At 33.8% G+C, this 13986-nt stretch overlaps 1 protein-coding gene across 2 annotated transcripts in view; it reads right to left on the bottom strand.

The window, feature by feature from the left end:
- Positions 1-13986, bottom strand: part of LOC111149639 (SRY-box 6) — a 655543-nt gene that overhangs the window by 531651 nt on the left and 109906 nt on the right. For both annotated transcript variants that reach the window (XM_022506831.1, XM_022506832.1), the window contains exon 2: positions 10321-10392. The gene's annotated coding sequence lies outside the window, so the exon portion shown is untranslated. The remainder of the gene's footprint in view (positions 1-10320; positions 10393-13986) is intronic.

Below are 13986 nucleotides of genomic sequence, written 5' to 3'. Positions count from 1 at the left end.
TAGAAGAAAATGAAAATGGTCAATAGCATTATTCAAAAACCAATATTAAAACAAAAAAGCTTCTTGACAGTGATACTTATTACTAACAAGGAAAAATTCAAGCAGCAAAAATGAGGTAAACAAAAGGAGCTCACTGTTCATGACCAAACCAAGCCCCAGTACCTGGCACCAGCCAGGTTAAGAGTTTCTTGGCTGAGCTCAGCTCTTCCCACAGGCTCTCTCTAAACAGAGTGACATACCTCTCCTCCAGGAAAAAAACTCAGCAGGGTATACAACAGTCACTCTATTACTGAAAGTCAATTTAGCAGCACAAGGATCTAAGTTAAAGGACAATCTCAGAAAAGGAAAAAGAAATGTGCTCTCTTTGTGTATCAAGAGCAGAAGCCCAAAAATCTAGAATATGAAATTTATATTTCTGAAGAGAACTATTAACATAAAATGGTTACAATATTCCAACAGTATTGGAAAAAAAAGACAGTACAGGCCTTTTTCATGGCATTTAGGCTCAGAGTAAAATGTAAGAATTCTCAGACTACAATGTAAACAGATTTGAGATACTCGACAACAGCTGAATCTATGAAAATTTTACCAGATAAGTTCATAATCAAGAATATTATAGGGGTGCCTGGGTGGTTCAATTGGCTAAATGTCTGACTCTTGATCTCAGCTCAGGTCTTAATCTCAGGGTCATGTGTTCAAGCCCTGTATTGGGCTCCATGCCGGGTGTTAAAAAAAAGAATATTCTAAATTAAGTGAACCCCTGATGGTGTTCTAGAATGGAAAGAAATGTGTTCTGAAGTCAAATGGACTGTGTTTGAATCCCACCTCTGCCTTTTTCTTCCTTGCATTCCTTCCTTCTTCCTTCTTTTATCTTTATTTTTTGTTCAGTTGTTCATGCATTCAACAAACATCTACTGGGAAATTATTGCATCAGGCACTGTGATAGAAACTGCGTACACAGGCTTGAACAAAGTAATCATGGTCTCCGCCCCAACAGAACTTTCAATCTAGTGAAGAAAATAGACATTAAACAAACATATAACTGTATGATATTTATTAATCGTTTTAAGGCTATGAAAGCAAAAAAGAAATCAGAACTTAGAGAAAATAGCTGGGGACTTGGAAGAGAGAGGAAACTATCTTTTAAAATCATTGGCAGGATTAAAAATAACAACATGAAAGTGCCTTGCACAATGCCCAAAACATACAGGTGCTCAACCAAGCAACAGCTGCTTTTTGTTAACTTCTCTCTGCCAAATATAGACCCCCTGGTTCCCTCCCACTCTTTCTCCTGCCACAGACACTGGGAAGTGTTGGAGCACTGGTCTGGCTGGCACTGTTGTGGGAGAGTGGCAGCCTGTTCCCTCTTAAACACTTCAGACTGCTGCACCACTTCTTGTTCTATCAGTTTTCTATATAACCATAACCTTAACCAATCCACAACTTTGTTTCAGGCATATCTAGGTTTCATTTCTTGCTCAGTATCCTTAAGATCATTTATAAATTTTATTCCATTGGTTGCATGGACTATGTAACCCTCAGTCAAACTAATTCTCAAGAAACAACCAACATCAAAAACTGAGATGAATTCATTCTATGTGGAAGACTTACTAGAAAAACACAACTAAGGAACGCCTTCAAGGTTGTAAGTATATGACTGAGTAGAATATTTTATTGTAGGAAGTCTTTCTGAAAACTTAAAAATTATCCTTTCGGACCATGATTAATCCTCTATCTTGTTCTTTGAGAGCAAACATTCAACAAGCCTTAAAATTTGACAAATCCTAATTCAGGTTTAGTAAACTGCTAAATCAATAAAGATTATCACTTCTTTCCCATTATCTTAACTTTATCACCTCACAACAGTAAAACTAATTCCAACAGTTCTTCAGTCTCTTTGATTGTACAAAATGAGCAAGAGTACTATCTTAGTTCATATGAGAAATGTAATAGGGATTCTTCAGTCCTTAATAAATTGTGACCCTGCATATAATTTAATGGACATGTGTTAGGTTCTGTCTTACAACTTTGCAAGCAGCATACAGGCTAACTGAAAACAAACTATCTCTGAATGAAAGAAAGAGAGGACAGAAGGGAAGAAGGGAAGGAAGAAGGAAAAAAGGAAGGAAGGAGGGAGGGAAGGTAATAGGGAAGGAGGAAGGGAGGGAGGGAGCGAGGAAGAAAGAAAGGAAGGAAGGAAATATTCATTATATTAAAAGTCACTTTACAGAATTGATTCCAAAAAACTTTCTAATCTCCAATATTAAAAACATTATATAACATATTTGAAACCTAATTCACATGACTCTTTGCTCTAGAAGATACAAGGAAGTTTCTTGATAATAGCTACAATGAGACATTTCTAAAGATCTCCCATACAAAATTTTAGGGTGTGATACATATATGATTATTTTCATATATATCTCTATATCAATCTTTCCCCAATCAAAGCAAAATTATTGCCATTGGTTTTTCTACCAGAGGGGTACTCATTTCCCAAAATCTCTACAGTTGTTCTTAAAACTCACTAAATTGAAATCACTAAAATTAGACAAATTAGGGGGGGAAATGATAGAACTCTTTTTAAGTTACTATTGTCATCCAAATAAGGATTTCCACATCTTAAATAACAATCCTCAAATCCATTTCGTGGCTTCATAAAAATCTCCTATTTCAATAATCTTGTTTCATTAATATCCCTCCCTTTTTTCTCTGTTCAACTACTGCAGTGAAACTGGAGGGACAGCTATTTCTTCCATCTAGTCAACCATATCTTCTCAAAAAGCATGAGGTGCTCAAAGTTTTCTTATATTCAGTTCTCTTATCTACACCCACATTTTTCATGCCTTACTTTGTCAGCCTTCCCAAGATATGACTTTTCAATTACTATCTGTTCTGTGACTGCAAGTCCAGAGAAAAACTCCATGTAACTAGTCACAAAATCAACAGTGCCTTCTGCCAATGGCCACTACCAGAAAGCCCAGAATGTTTTCATCCCTTATACCTGTCAACTATTCATTTAGTGTGTCCTTACTGCTATATCAAATATCAAATTATGCATGACCAATCTCACCTCAAGAGCAGCCCATTCTAGTTGGTGATGCTATATGTATGTAGTCATGGAAGAAAAATAATATTCATAGAAGGAATAATATCTGTAGATATTAACATATATATCTGTATTTATTCTGCACTTTGTTAAATGAAACTTAGAACACAGTGGCAATATCTAAAATCAAGCCATGGGCTTATCAGCCTGCCATAGCTTTAAGGAAAAAAAAAAAAAAAAAAAAGAACCTATATTCCACCTAATGTAGGCAGCTATCGGGTGCAGACTTAGATTTCATTAATGCTATTGCTTAATTATCTATTATGCCTGAGTGAAAAAGGGAAAAATTATAATTAACTATCAAACATACCTTTTTGTTGTGCTTGTATGTTCCAAAGGTATTAGAGCCCAAAGTTGACATAAAAATAGAAAATCTGTTTTTATTAATGAATTCATTCACTTAAGTTTATATGAAACTGTATGAACTGAAAAGAAAAAGAGCTTACTCCAGGACAGTTTGTATCCAAAGAAAACTCTCTAGCAGCATATCAAGTTTTAAGCCCTTAGGTCAGAAACCATCTTTTCTTCTCTTGTAATCACTGTGCCAACCCCTTAGTGCTAAGCAAGTAATAATAATAAAAAGCGTTATACCAAGTGGACAAACTTTCTTGATTGGTTAAACATTAAGGATCAGTCTCTTTTGCCAGTCATCTAGAAGGGGATGCTTTGGAAATTCATCTTTTTACACTATATTTGCCTTTCACCTTTGAAAAACTCCAATAAGATATATGCAGATTATATATATATATATGTGTGTGTGTGTGTGTGTGTGTGTGTGTGTATGCATATATATACACATATATATACATATCAGAGAGAGAGGTGGGGGAAGGAGGGAGGGAGGAAAATAGAGGGAGCGAATGCAGAAAATATTTTTATCTTTACTAGTAATATTTAACTCACATTTTTATGTTTGGAGGTGACAAAAATTTAGTGAAATGATAAGCATTTATATCCATACTCCCAAGATGACATGAAATATGTACTTCAGATAAGACTATATGCCAAGAGTGATGTGTAGAGAAAAGTATACAACAAAATGAACTAGATTTTGTTGATTATTCATATAAACTGTATAGCTACTAAACTATTTCTATCTAAGTGCATGAGTAAATCAATTGCTTAACTATTAACTGAAGTGTAGACATTATATTATATATATAGTTCTATATTACATATACATTATAATTATAGATAATTATATGATAAAATAATGGCTAACTGTGCTTAATTACTACATTTATTGACACTTCCTCATGTCCTTAATTTGAGACCACCACCCTGTTCACATTATGGCTTTATTTCCCCTTCTCTAAATACATTTATATCCTTTAAATATTAATGAAAGTTATGTAAGAATATGGAAGACGATTAAGCCTATCTTCTTGGTTAAAAACAAGTTCAGAGAACAGCTTCTTGGGGAAATATTCAAATTTATTAGCTGCTCTTAGCAAACTGCCCTCAAGCCCCACATTGTTTCCAATCTCAAGTTAAGAAGAATTTTTCTCCAACGGGCAATGAATCACTTTAATGTTGACTCTTGTGCTGCTCTACTCCACCTTCAAATGTAGCCAGTAAATTCAGCTTTACTACAGTACTATAAAAAATGTGAAAGAACCATAATAGCATCTAAAAAAGAGCTGTTGGCGCTATATTAGTTTAGAGAAAACCCTAAACTGAATACTAATGCAAAATTTAATGATCGTTTGCCTAGTTGCCAAAAGAGTTACAATAATTATTTTGCCATAATGTGTAAGTTATCTTGAAGGCATCTGAGAATATTACTATATGAGATTCAGATTAAGTCCCCAAAGTGTCATTGTCTTCATGTTTTTTTTTCCCCGTAGAAATAAAACATCAACATACTACCTTCACTGTAATGTTGTCCTCTGATTAGAGGATTGCCTTATGAGTCAAGAAACATTATAAAGAGATCACTTTGCATCTTTAGTAAGTCAGTTTCTTTGATTGATATCCAACATGGATCTACCTTACATCAAATTCCACTTAACAGTGAATATCATGATTATAAGGTTCCGGTAAAACATTTAAACAGAATCAATAGTTTTCCTTCCCTTTTCTTTTATAACCACGACCAAAATTTTAGAGTTGAAAAGTAAACCAAGATCAAATTTAGACATGTTGTTTGAAATTAGCAAAGATGAAACACTTCACTACCAGACAAAAGCCCTGATTTTAAGAGTAGATTTTTGCCTTCCCTGAAATGCCTAGCTCAGGCAGTGTATTTTTATGCCTGCAGATATTGGCATGTTTCACATTTGAGATTATGACACACCAACTTATTTTGAAATTTCTTTAAATCTTCTACTGCGCATGTTTCAAGTGCTTCATGACTATCACTGATAATTGAGCAATTAACTTGGAATTACCAAATGTGCTGTGATGGCACAATATGGAGTAAGCAACATGAAAGAATAAAGAACAGAGGAACTTAGCACAGTGAATAAAAGTAATACAGGGTAAAATAGGCCATCATCCTAATAATAATACTGAGTAAGTTTTAATGGTCCCAGGTCTCAGTGGTTTAATGGTGCCAGTAAAACGGTTTAATGAAACAAGTCCAGAGTATTACAAACTTCTTAGAGCAGTTTGTTCTGGTTTTACTAAAAGGAAGCTTCTTTCTAACTGGTCTTGTGTAATATTCAGGGATTGGTCCAAAAAGTAAGTGTGGGAGTTTCATTAGACAACAAGCACAAAACAATTAGGTTAAAAATCCTGACAGGCAAATTCTTAAGAAATACAAGCTTGCAAAAAATACATGTAAGATCTTCCTTTTTGTAAGAGAGACAAACACAAAAAATGCTAGGGCTAAAGATGACCTCAAGAAGTCTTCGAGCTATTGTGAACATATTTGCAAATCAAAAATTAAGATACATGGCTTCACATCAAGAAGGAAGGGTGAAATCTAACTATATTAGGAAACATAGAATGCCTCTTTACTGTTCATCCCATCAAGGTCTCTAATACTGGGCTTTTCTGGCTAAAACCATAGCATGACTTGAAGAGTAGCTTTTTAGTGCTTAAATATAACCAGTGAAGCAAATTCCATAAACCTAAATCCTACCTTATTTCGGCACCAGGCCATCTTAAAGGTTTTCAAGAAAACCAACAATTTAGAAAGAGATTCAAACTATAGCAAATAAAGGACACTATTAAAAATGTTTTTTTCCTCAAAATTCCATCAATATTGCTCCAAAACACCACGAGGAGATTAAAATAGGCCAGGCTGTCCTTTCAGGTATAAATAAATTAGAAACAGAAAGTGAAGAGAGCAGAAAGAACAAGTATCTAAGGGCACTAGTATATAAAATTTAAAAGCTTAAAATGTAATGGATATACACATTCAGATTAGTGAACTGCTTTCAATTAAAGTAGATTTCTAGCCACAGTTCACAAATGTACAGTAGCTGTGTGTATTAATGTAGATACTTCAAATGTCAGTATATCTCTAATTAACATGAGCACACAACTGTAAAACTGAGAAGGCACAATTTTAAATTCCTTACATTCCCAGCATTAATGCTTTCATGGGGCAGCTCCCGTTGTCATGGAAAATGGCATTCAAGCCCTATTTGTGGATTTTCACAGCTCATCTTTTTTATTTACCTGCTCTATGTCAAGATTAGCCTGGAATAATATTTTTTAAAGATAATGCACTTAGACCTACTTGTCCTGAAAATCACAGGCATTCTCACTGAGGGAGCTTTGGTCTGGGTTATGCGTAGTTTGAAACAGATTTCTTTCCATTTTAAAATACCACAAGAGATGAATTTGTGATTTTTTTGTTTGTTTCCTGAAAATCTACACAATTCAAAAAATTTCAGCTGAAGCATGACGTGTGGCAGTTTTAGAACAGGGGGATAGGAAAATGTCAGGGAGGACCAAATGATCCAGGAACATGAGGACAAGAATTGGTGGAAGGCACTCTACAATCTCTTCCCTGACTTACTCTACCTCAACTTTTCAAAAATATTTATACAGCCACCAAATGGAGACTGAGATAGTGATCAAAAACAACAACAAAAAGAGAGCTAAAATTCTCTGTGACAGGATAGCTTGGTTTTATGGAAAGAACACTGAATTTACACCATGAAACCCTATATTTGAGTCCTACTACTCTGCAAAAGGATAATTCTGATTCACCTAACAGTTTTCACAAAACTCAGCCAATTTAATGTCTGTAAAAGCAACTGTTATATCAAATTAAGATTATGGCCTCAAGCATGGGGTTAAGCAATAATCAACTCTTGTGCCAGAGAATAAAATACTTCTGTATCTTTTCAGGGAAAAGGTTGCCATTCAAGACCATGAACAGAGACAGAATTTTATAAAAGTAAATTCATTATCAAATTATTTAAGAGGCCTGGATAACCTGAAAAAGCAGGGTATTTAATGACCTACCTCTGTTTTGTTTTTTTGTTTTTTTTTTAAAGTATTTTATTTATTTATTTGATAGACAGAGATCACAAGTAGGCAGAGAGGCAGGCAGAGAGAGAGGAGGAAGCAGGCTCCCCGCCGAGCAGAGAGCCCGACACGGGGCTCGATCCCAGAACCCTGGGATCATGACCCGAGCCGAAGGCAGAGGCTTTAACCCACTGAGCCACCCAGGTACCCCTTGTTTTGTTTTTTAACCAATAATTTACTGCCAAGGTAAAATTGAATGGTTGGAATTATATAATTATTTTTAAATTAGAGATAAAAAATTAAATTTGAGATATTAACATGCAAAACAAGGTCTTCCTAAACAATGCCTACTTTTGAAAAAGTCAAGGGTAGTTTTATTTCTTTAAAGAGGAAAAAAAAATAGAATAAGATGCTTTCAGCTTCCGAGAAGATAATGATTTTCCTTCACAGTGTTTTCCTCTCCTGACACAGGCAGTTGATGTGAGTAGGTAAGATTCTAGTCAGTTCTCACACACCCTTGGTGTGGCCCATTCATTATGGATGTGCAAAACAATATCCCACCTTCCTTATCTCACAGACTGGCTTTTGCACACCTTACTAAGAAACCTTCCCATTGCCATGAGGTATAACTTTCTGCCTTAGATCATGTAGCGAATAAGCAGTTCCAGGATGGAAATTAAAGTTCCTAAAAGAAGCCATTGTCACTGATCCCATTTGCTTGTTCTTAGGCCAGACTAAATAAATATTTCCATTGCTTTAACTACCTCAGCATTCTGTGTAAGTGGTGGTCTCTGCAATAATTGAAAGGAATAGGAACTCAAGCATTCTGGATGCCATGTTAATTTTATCTGACTTATCTTAGTCACAGTATCCTGCTAGTCCTTTAATAAGAAGGTTCCACAGTTAGAAAATGGCCCTAACAAAGCTTGAGACCACTGAATTGAGGAGCAACAAAGTCCATGCCCTAAACTAACATGGAAATTCTCAAGACTGAAAAACAATTACTTTGGGCCTAAATGATTAGATGACTTCTGCTTACATGATCAGACAAAACTGACTAAAGGATTTTTTTTTTTTAAGTTGAACTCCAGAAGTAACCATATGAAAACTATAGCCACAGTATCCTTTCTTCTAATTTTAGTCTCTCTGTTAGATCGCTAGAAAAATCTCAGCTAATTGGATCATGTCCATTCAAAGCTAGCCTGTGTATGTCTGGTAGAGAGGGAACACAGAGGAAGACTAAAGAAATCAGAAAAGAGAGCCTTTGGGTAATGAGAAATGTAAACTGTATTTTAATATTTTAATAAAAGTCATCTTGGTTGAACTGCCAATAATTGTCTTGTATTTGTCATTTTAAAAATGTAGTCTTCCTAAAAACTTACTAAAGGAAATGACTGAATGATAGGAAAGAAGAGAGAAAGGAGGTAAAAGAAAGGACAAAGCAACTAGATAAGATTTGAACAACTCAAAATTGTTTCCTTTCACTCAGATTTCCAGCAGGATAAGCTCAACTCCTTGGAATTATCCTTTTCCATGAGAGCCTTTCAAAGATACTTTACATTTCTTTCTCCATCTTCTTTGCATCCTAGTCCTCACTATGAGACCTCACACAAATTAAAAGCTTATATTTAATCCAAAGGAGCTATGCAGTTAAATATTTTGTGTTTTACATAAGAATTAAGTCTTCAAATAATAAAGTGTGAATTGATAGTTCCATAAAAATAATGTACTCATTCATAAAGCATTAAATATATACAAAATGTATTAAACAATTTTAAACATTCAGATCTATTTTTAAGTTGATTCAAAATGCTGTCCCAATCAATGCTACTACTAAAAGAAAGATAAAGCTGGTTTTAAATAAATATTCACTGTGCTTTCCTTAAATACTGAATAGCTTAAACTCGAATTTATAATGTTGGGTTTTTTAAAATACTTTTCCTTGAAGTCTATCTTCTTAAACTCCTTTGTAGGAGTACACTAACAGAGGACAAGTTTCTTCTTTGTTGCTATGAAATTACATGAGCTCCTTAGATTCCAACAATATACACACATAAATATATTTTAAACTCGAGTTACTTAAATATGTTCTTATATATATGCAGACATTTTTAATACCCACCTCATACTCTAAATTACTTCTATATAATAAATATGTATCAATTTAAATACTGTAATTGATCAAGTTCATTCCATTTTTTTTCTTGAAATTACCTCTTTTCTGAGAAAAAGCTATCTTTGTTCTTCCAAATATCATTTGGAACTTAATAGTGTTTTGGGGATGGTGAAGAAAGCAGGAATACCCCCATTTGGATACACATTATACATTCAATAATCTCCTCATGTGCTGACAGCTCTTTGAATTCTGTATCATCTCACATCTTTTCTATGTGCACAGTCACAGTACTTTTCAAGTCCAGACAACCAGAAGACTGTAAGAAGTTACCAGGGTAAATTATTCATGTGTATATAGACTAGCCCTTTTAAGGTAATTCATTCCTATAATTGAGCCCCATCTTCAAAAAGTAAGATATTTATTCTTCCAGCTTATTGTAACAAGTGCCATTGTGTTATTTCACTGAAAAGTCACAATAAACTGGGATATTTTTCACCAGCTGGTACTATTTCTATAGTCCTCTGAAGAAAACACTTGCAAAAACCTAGTAACACTTAAAGTAACAGAAAAAATAATAAAAATTCACATGCAAAAAGAATTGGGTTCTTGCTTATAAACCATAACTGTTTCATTATGCAATGAGAAAAGTAATAAATAAACCAATACTTACAAATACGGATAAAAAATCAGCCCCAGCACCCAGAAATCACTGGTAAATTGCCTTTGAATTCATGAAAGTGACCTGAAAGTTTAGACAGAAAATGAAATTTAAAAATATAAGTAATTTGCACTTATATGTTCTATTAAAGGAGTATATACATTCTGTCTACAAATTACACTAGTCTTAATTCGGGCAGTTGTCCCCATCTACTCTAACAACTTTTTCCAAGATAATAATACCAAAAGAGACACTTATTCCATTGTCCTACCTCTAGGAATACCATACCTCTGTCCACTATGGCTTAAAAAAAAAAAAAGTCAATCATAAAGTAGGTGTTTAAAGTATCAATAAGTAAAAACAAAAGGGAGAAAATAATTTTTGAGGGAATAGAGGCTTACAAGTTACATTTGAAAAACATGTTTAATTTATGTCTGCAAGTTAAAATGAATGCACTTCACAGAAAATACCTTGGATGTGCCCAACAGGAATCTCTTATTGGTAGAATAAAAATGAAAAGATGCACTTTTTGTTCTGTTGAAGGTATGGAACACATTTAGATACTTAGTCTATATGCAATGCATTCTCTATAAAGCACAAGTCAATCCAAAATTCTTTTGCTTGCACACACTTTAGTTCTGGCTGAAGAGGTAACAGATGCAACTCACACACACAGAGCGAGCCTTGTAAAAAGTTTTAACTAGCGCAATGAGTCACTTTATGCCTTTAAATATCTATGGTTTCCTCTCTCCAGAACCCCCATGCATTAGAAGGTAGTTTGGTAGTTTATTTTTATTGTTTGGTCTAAATACAGCACATTTTTAGTTCCATGAAAACAAAGAAACTTTGTTGCAAAGGCCATATTCTTTCCAAAATGTGAGAATGGTTATGAGTAGTGTTCAACTTAAAATAATAATGGAGCTTGAGTTCCTAATGTAGGTCAGAAACTTTCCTAGACTTAGAGATTAGTTTTATTCAATTCATATTTTTTAAATATAGCTAGTAAACATCTAGGTTAGTTAACTAACCTGTATAGTTAGCTAACTGGATTTAAGCAAAATGCATTTTGGAAAAAAATGGATCTTGATCAACATCATTTCTAGGAAACACTATTTCCAATGTTATATTTGTAGTGCAAATGGCTATAATGAACTAGGCATCTGAAGTTGAGATATGAAATAAATATCTAACTTAGCCTTTCCCCAGCTTCTTTAATATGCTTTTGCCTACTTAGCCCAGATAATTTATCCTATTTTCCAGTCAGAAATGATAGAAAATAAAGTCCTGGGCATTTGGACAGTTTTATGTATTGATGGTTAATACACCTATCAGGTTTCTTCACTAGACTTCCTTCTCTTTGTAAATGGTGCCTCAGGCCTTCTTCACTCCAGTTTCACTAGTTTCCAACAATTCTATGATGCCTGCTTCCATGGATACAAGTACAGAAGGGTCTGGCCAGGAAAGGTAGCTCTGAATTTATTTTTGGCATAACACCATTTCCTTTCTCACAGCTTTCTGATGTTTTCAGATCCAGGAGAACAATTTTATCTGGAACACCCGATAACACTATGTGGACACACTCTGTGTACTATTGAAATCCAGCAAAGAATACTTGTTCTGATATAAGCTATTCTTACATTTTATCTTGCCCTGAGTTATAAATTATAATATGAAGTTATCCACAAAATAAATCTATAGCAAAATACTGTTTATCCAAAAGCACAAACTCTGGGAGAATCCAATACTTACATATTATAAAAATAATTACACCTTGTCTTTCTGGCAACTATTCCTTTGAAGGCATGAATTGGAATTATGCAAAATACACAACATAGCCCATTCCTCCATTTGCATTTAAATGATGGGGGATAAAATAAAATGCATCCAAAAAATACTGTTGCTGACATATATCTCAATTTTTCAGTCATTGAACTCTTTAGAAATTAAGATCTCTAACTCTGGAAATATTTTAAATTGGAACAAATCAGATTCTAGACATTCAAGGCAAATAATATTCTAATATACATCAATATGAAGTCAATAAATCTCATTTGTCATATCAATGTAGTCTTACTACATATGTTAAAAGCAACTCTGAATCTCATTATCAACTGCTTTATACTATTGGTGCATTTTGGAGCAAACAATGTAAAAAGCATAAGCTTCTAAAATCACACAGTTCATTGCTATAAAAAAGAAAACCTTAATGCATATTTCCTCCTGCAGACAATTTAGAAATAAACAAGTAACATTTTATGATGGGAAAAGAGTTAAGAATTAACTCACAAGAATCAATACACAATTTGAAGTAAGTTACTTCTTTAAAGAACTAAAAAAGCTTAGGTCATTTCCAAAATAAAAGTGACTGCTTTGTCTTGAGGGCAGCCCAAATCTAAAAAGATAGAGAATGAACTACCAGAGCAAATGTGTTCTAGAAAATCACAATCTGTTTAGGAAAATGAATCCTCAGAACACCCAAACACCATGGATTGTCCCATTATTCTTTGTGTTCATTCTTTCATTTAGCAAATGACAACCATGGGTGAGAGACTGTACCAGACAATATGAACATGAACATTTTTTAATAAGTAAAATCATTATGTTGTAAACCTAAAACTAATACAATGTTATATGTAATATAATTATATCTCGATAGATAGATAAACTTTTTCTTTTTTAAGGTCATGGTCTTTCCACTCAAGGATTCTTAAAACTATCAATAATTCAACCTGGGCCACAGACTACTGTATCTGACCATGGTGGTGACCTGGTTTATATTCTCTGTCAAATCTTTTGTATATCCTTCATTTATTAAATAAAAAGTGCATTGTTATAAGCACTTCGATATATTAAAAAGAATACAAAGAAGAAATGTACAAATGAAGAAATGTAAATATCCAATAACACAAAAATGTGTATAACCTACTAACAATCAAAGAAATATAAATAAAATATTTTCACCTAAAATACTGGCAAAATATTTTACAAACTGGACAAAAACTAGTATTAGTGAGGGTTTGGGGAAAAAAACACTTTCTTTTTTTTATTTTTTTGAGATTTTATTCATTTATTTGTCAGAGAGAGAGAGAGACAGCACAAGCTGTCTCTTTTTTTTTTTTTTAATTTTCACTCCATTTCTTCAATTTTCTTTCTTTACATATTTACATATTTCTGTTAGTAGTTTTAAAGCTGTGGAAATGTTTTATTATATATTTCTCACAGAATTAGAAAATTTTAAAAAACAATTACTTGGAACCACAAATAATTAAAAGAAATATAGTAATAGGCTCATAAAATAGCAGCAGGCAGAGGGAGAAGCAGGCTTCTTTCTGAGCAGGGAGTGGGAGTGGGACTTGATCCTAGGATCCTGGGATCAAAACCCGAGCCAAAGGGAGATGCTTAACCAACTGAAGCACCCAGGCATTCCCCCCACCCAAAAAAATTCATATACCATTGAGGATATTATAAACTGAGTAGAACTTTTCTGAATGTTAATTTGAGAGTAAGTGTTAAAACTTTTAATGTCAATATGCTTTGAATTTGCAATGCTACTTCCAAAAATTATCCTAAGGAACCAACTAATCACAAAAATATTAAAAGATATATATAGGAGAAGGGAGTTGGGGGAAACTGGACGCGGAGACGAACCATGAGAGACTGTGGTCTTTGAGGAACTAA

Source organism: Enhydra lutris, unplaced genomic scaffold (assembly GCF_002288905.1).
Source record: "Enhydra lutris kenyoni isolate GAN:26980312 unplaced genomic scaffold, ASM228890v2 scaffoldscaffold22, whole genome shotgun sequence".
Classification (NCBI taxonomy): Eukaryota; Metazoa; Chordata; class Mammalia; order Carnivora; family Mustelidae; genus Enhydra; species Enhydra lutris.
This window is presented reverse-complemented; position numbering and strand designations above follow the sequence as displayed.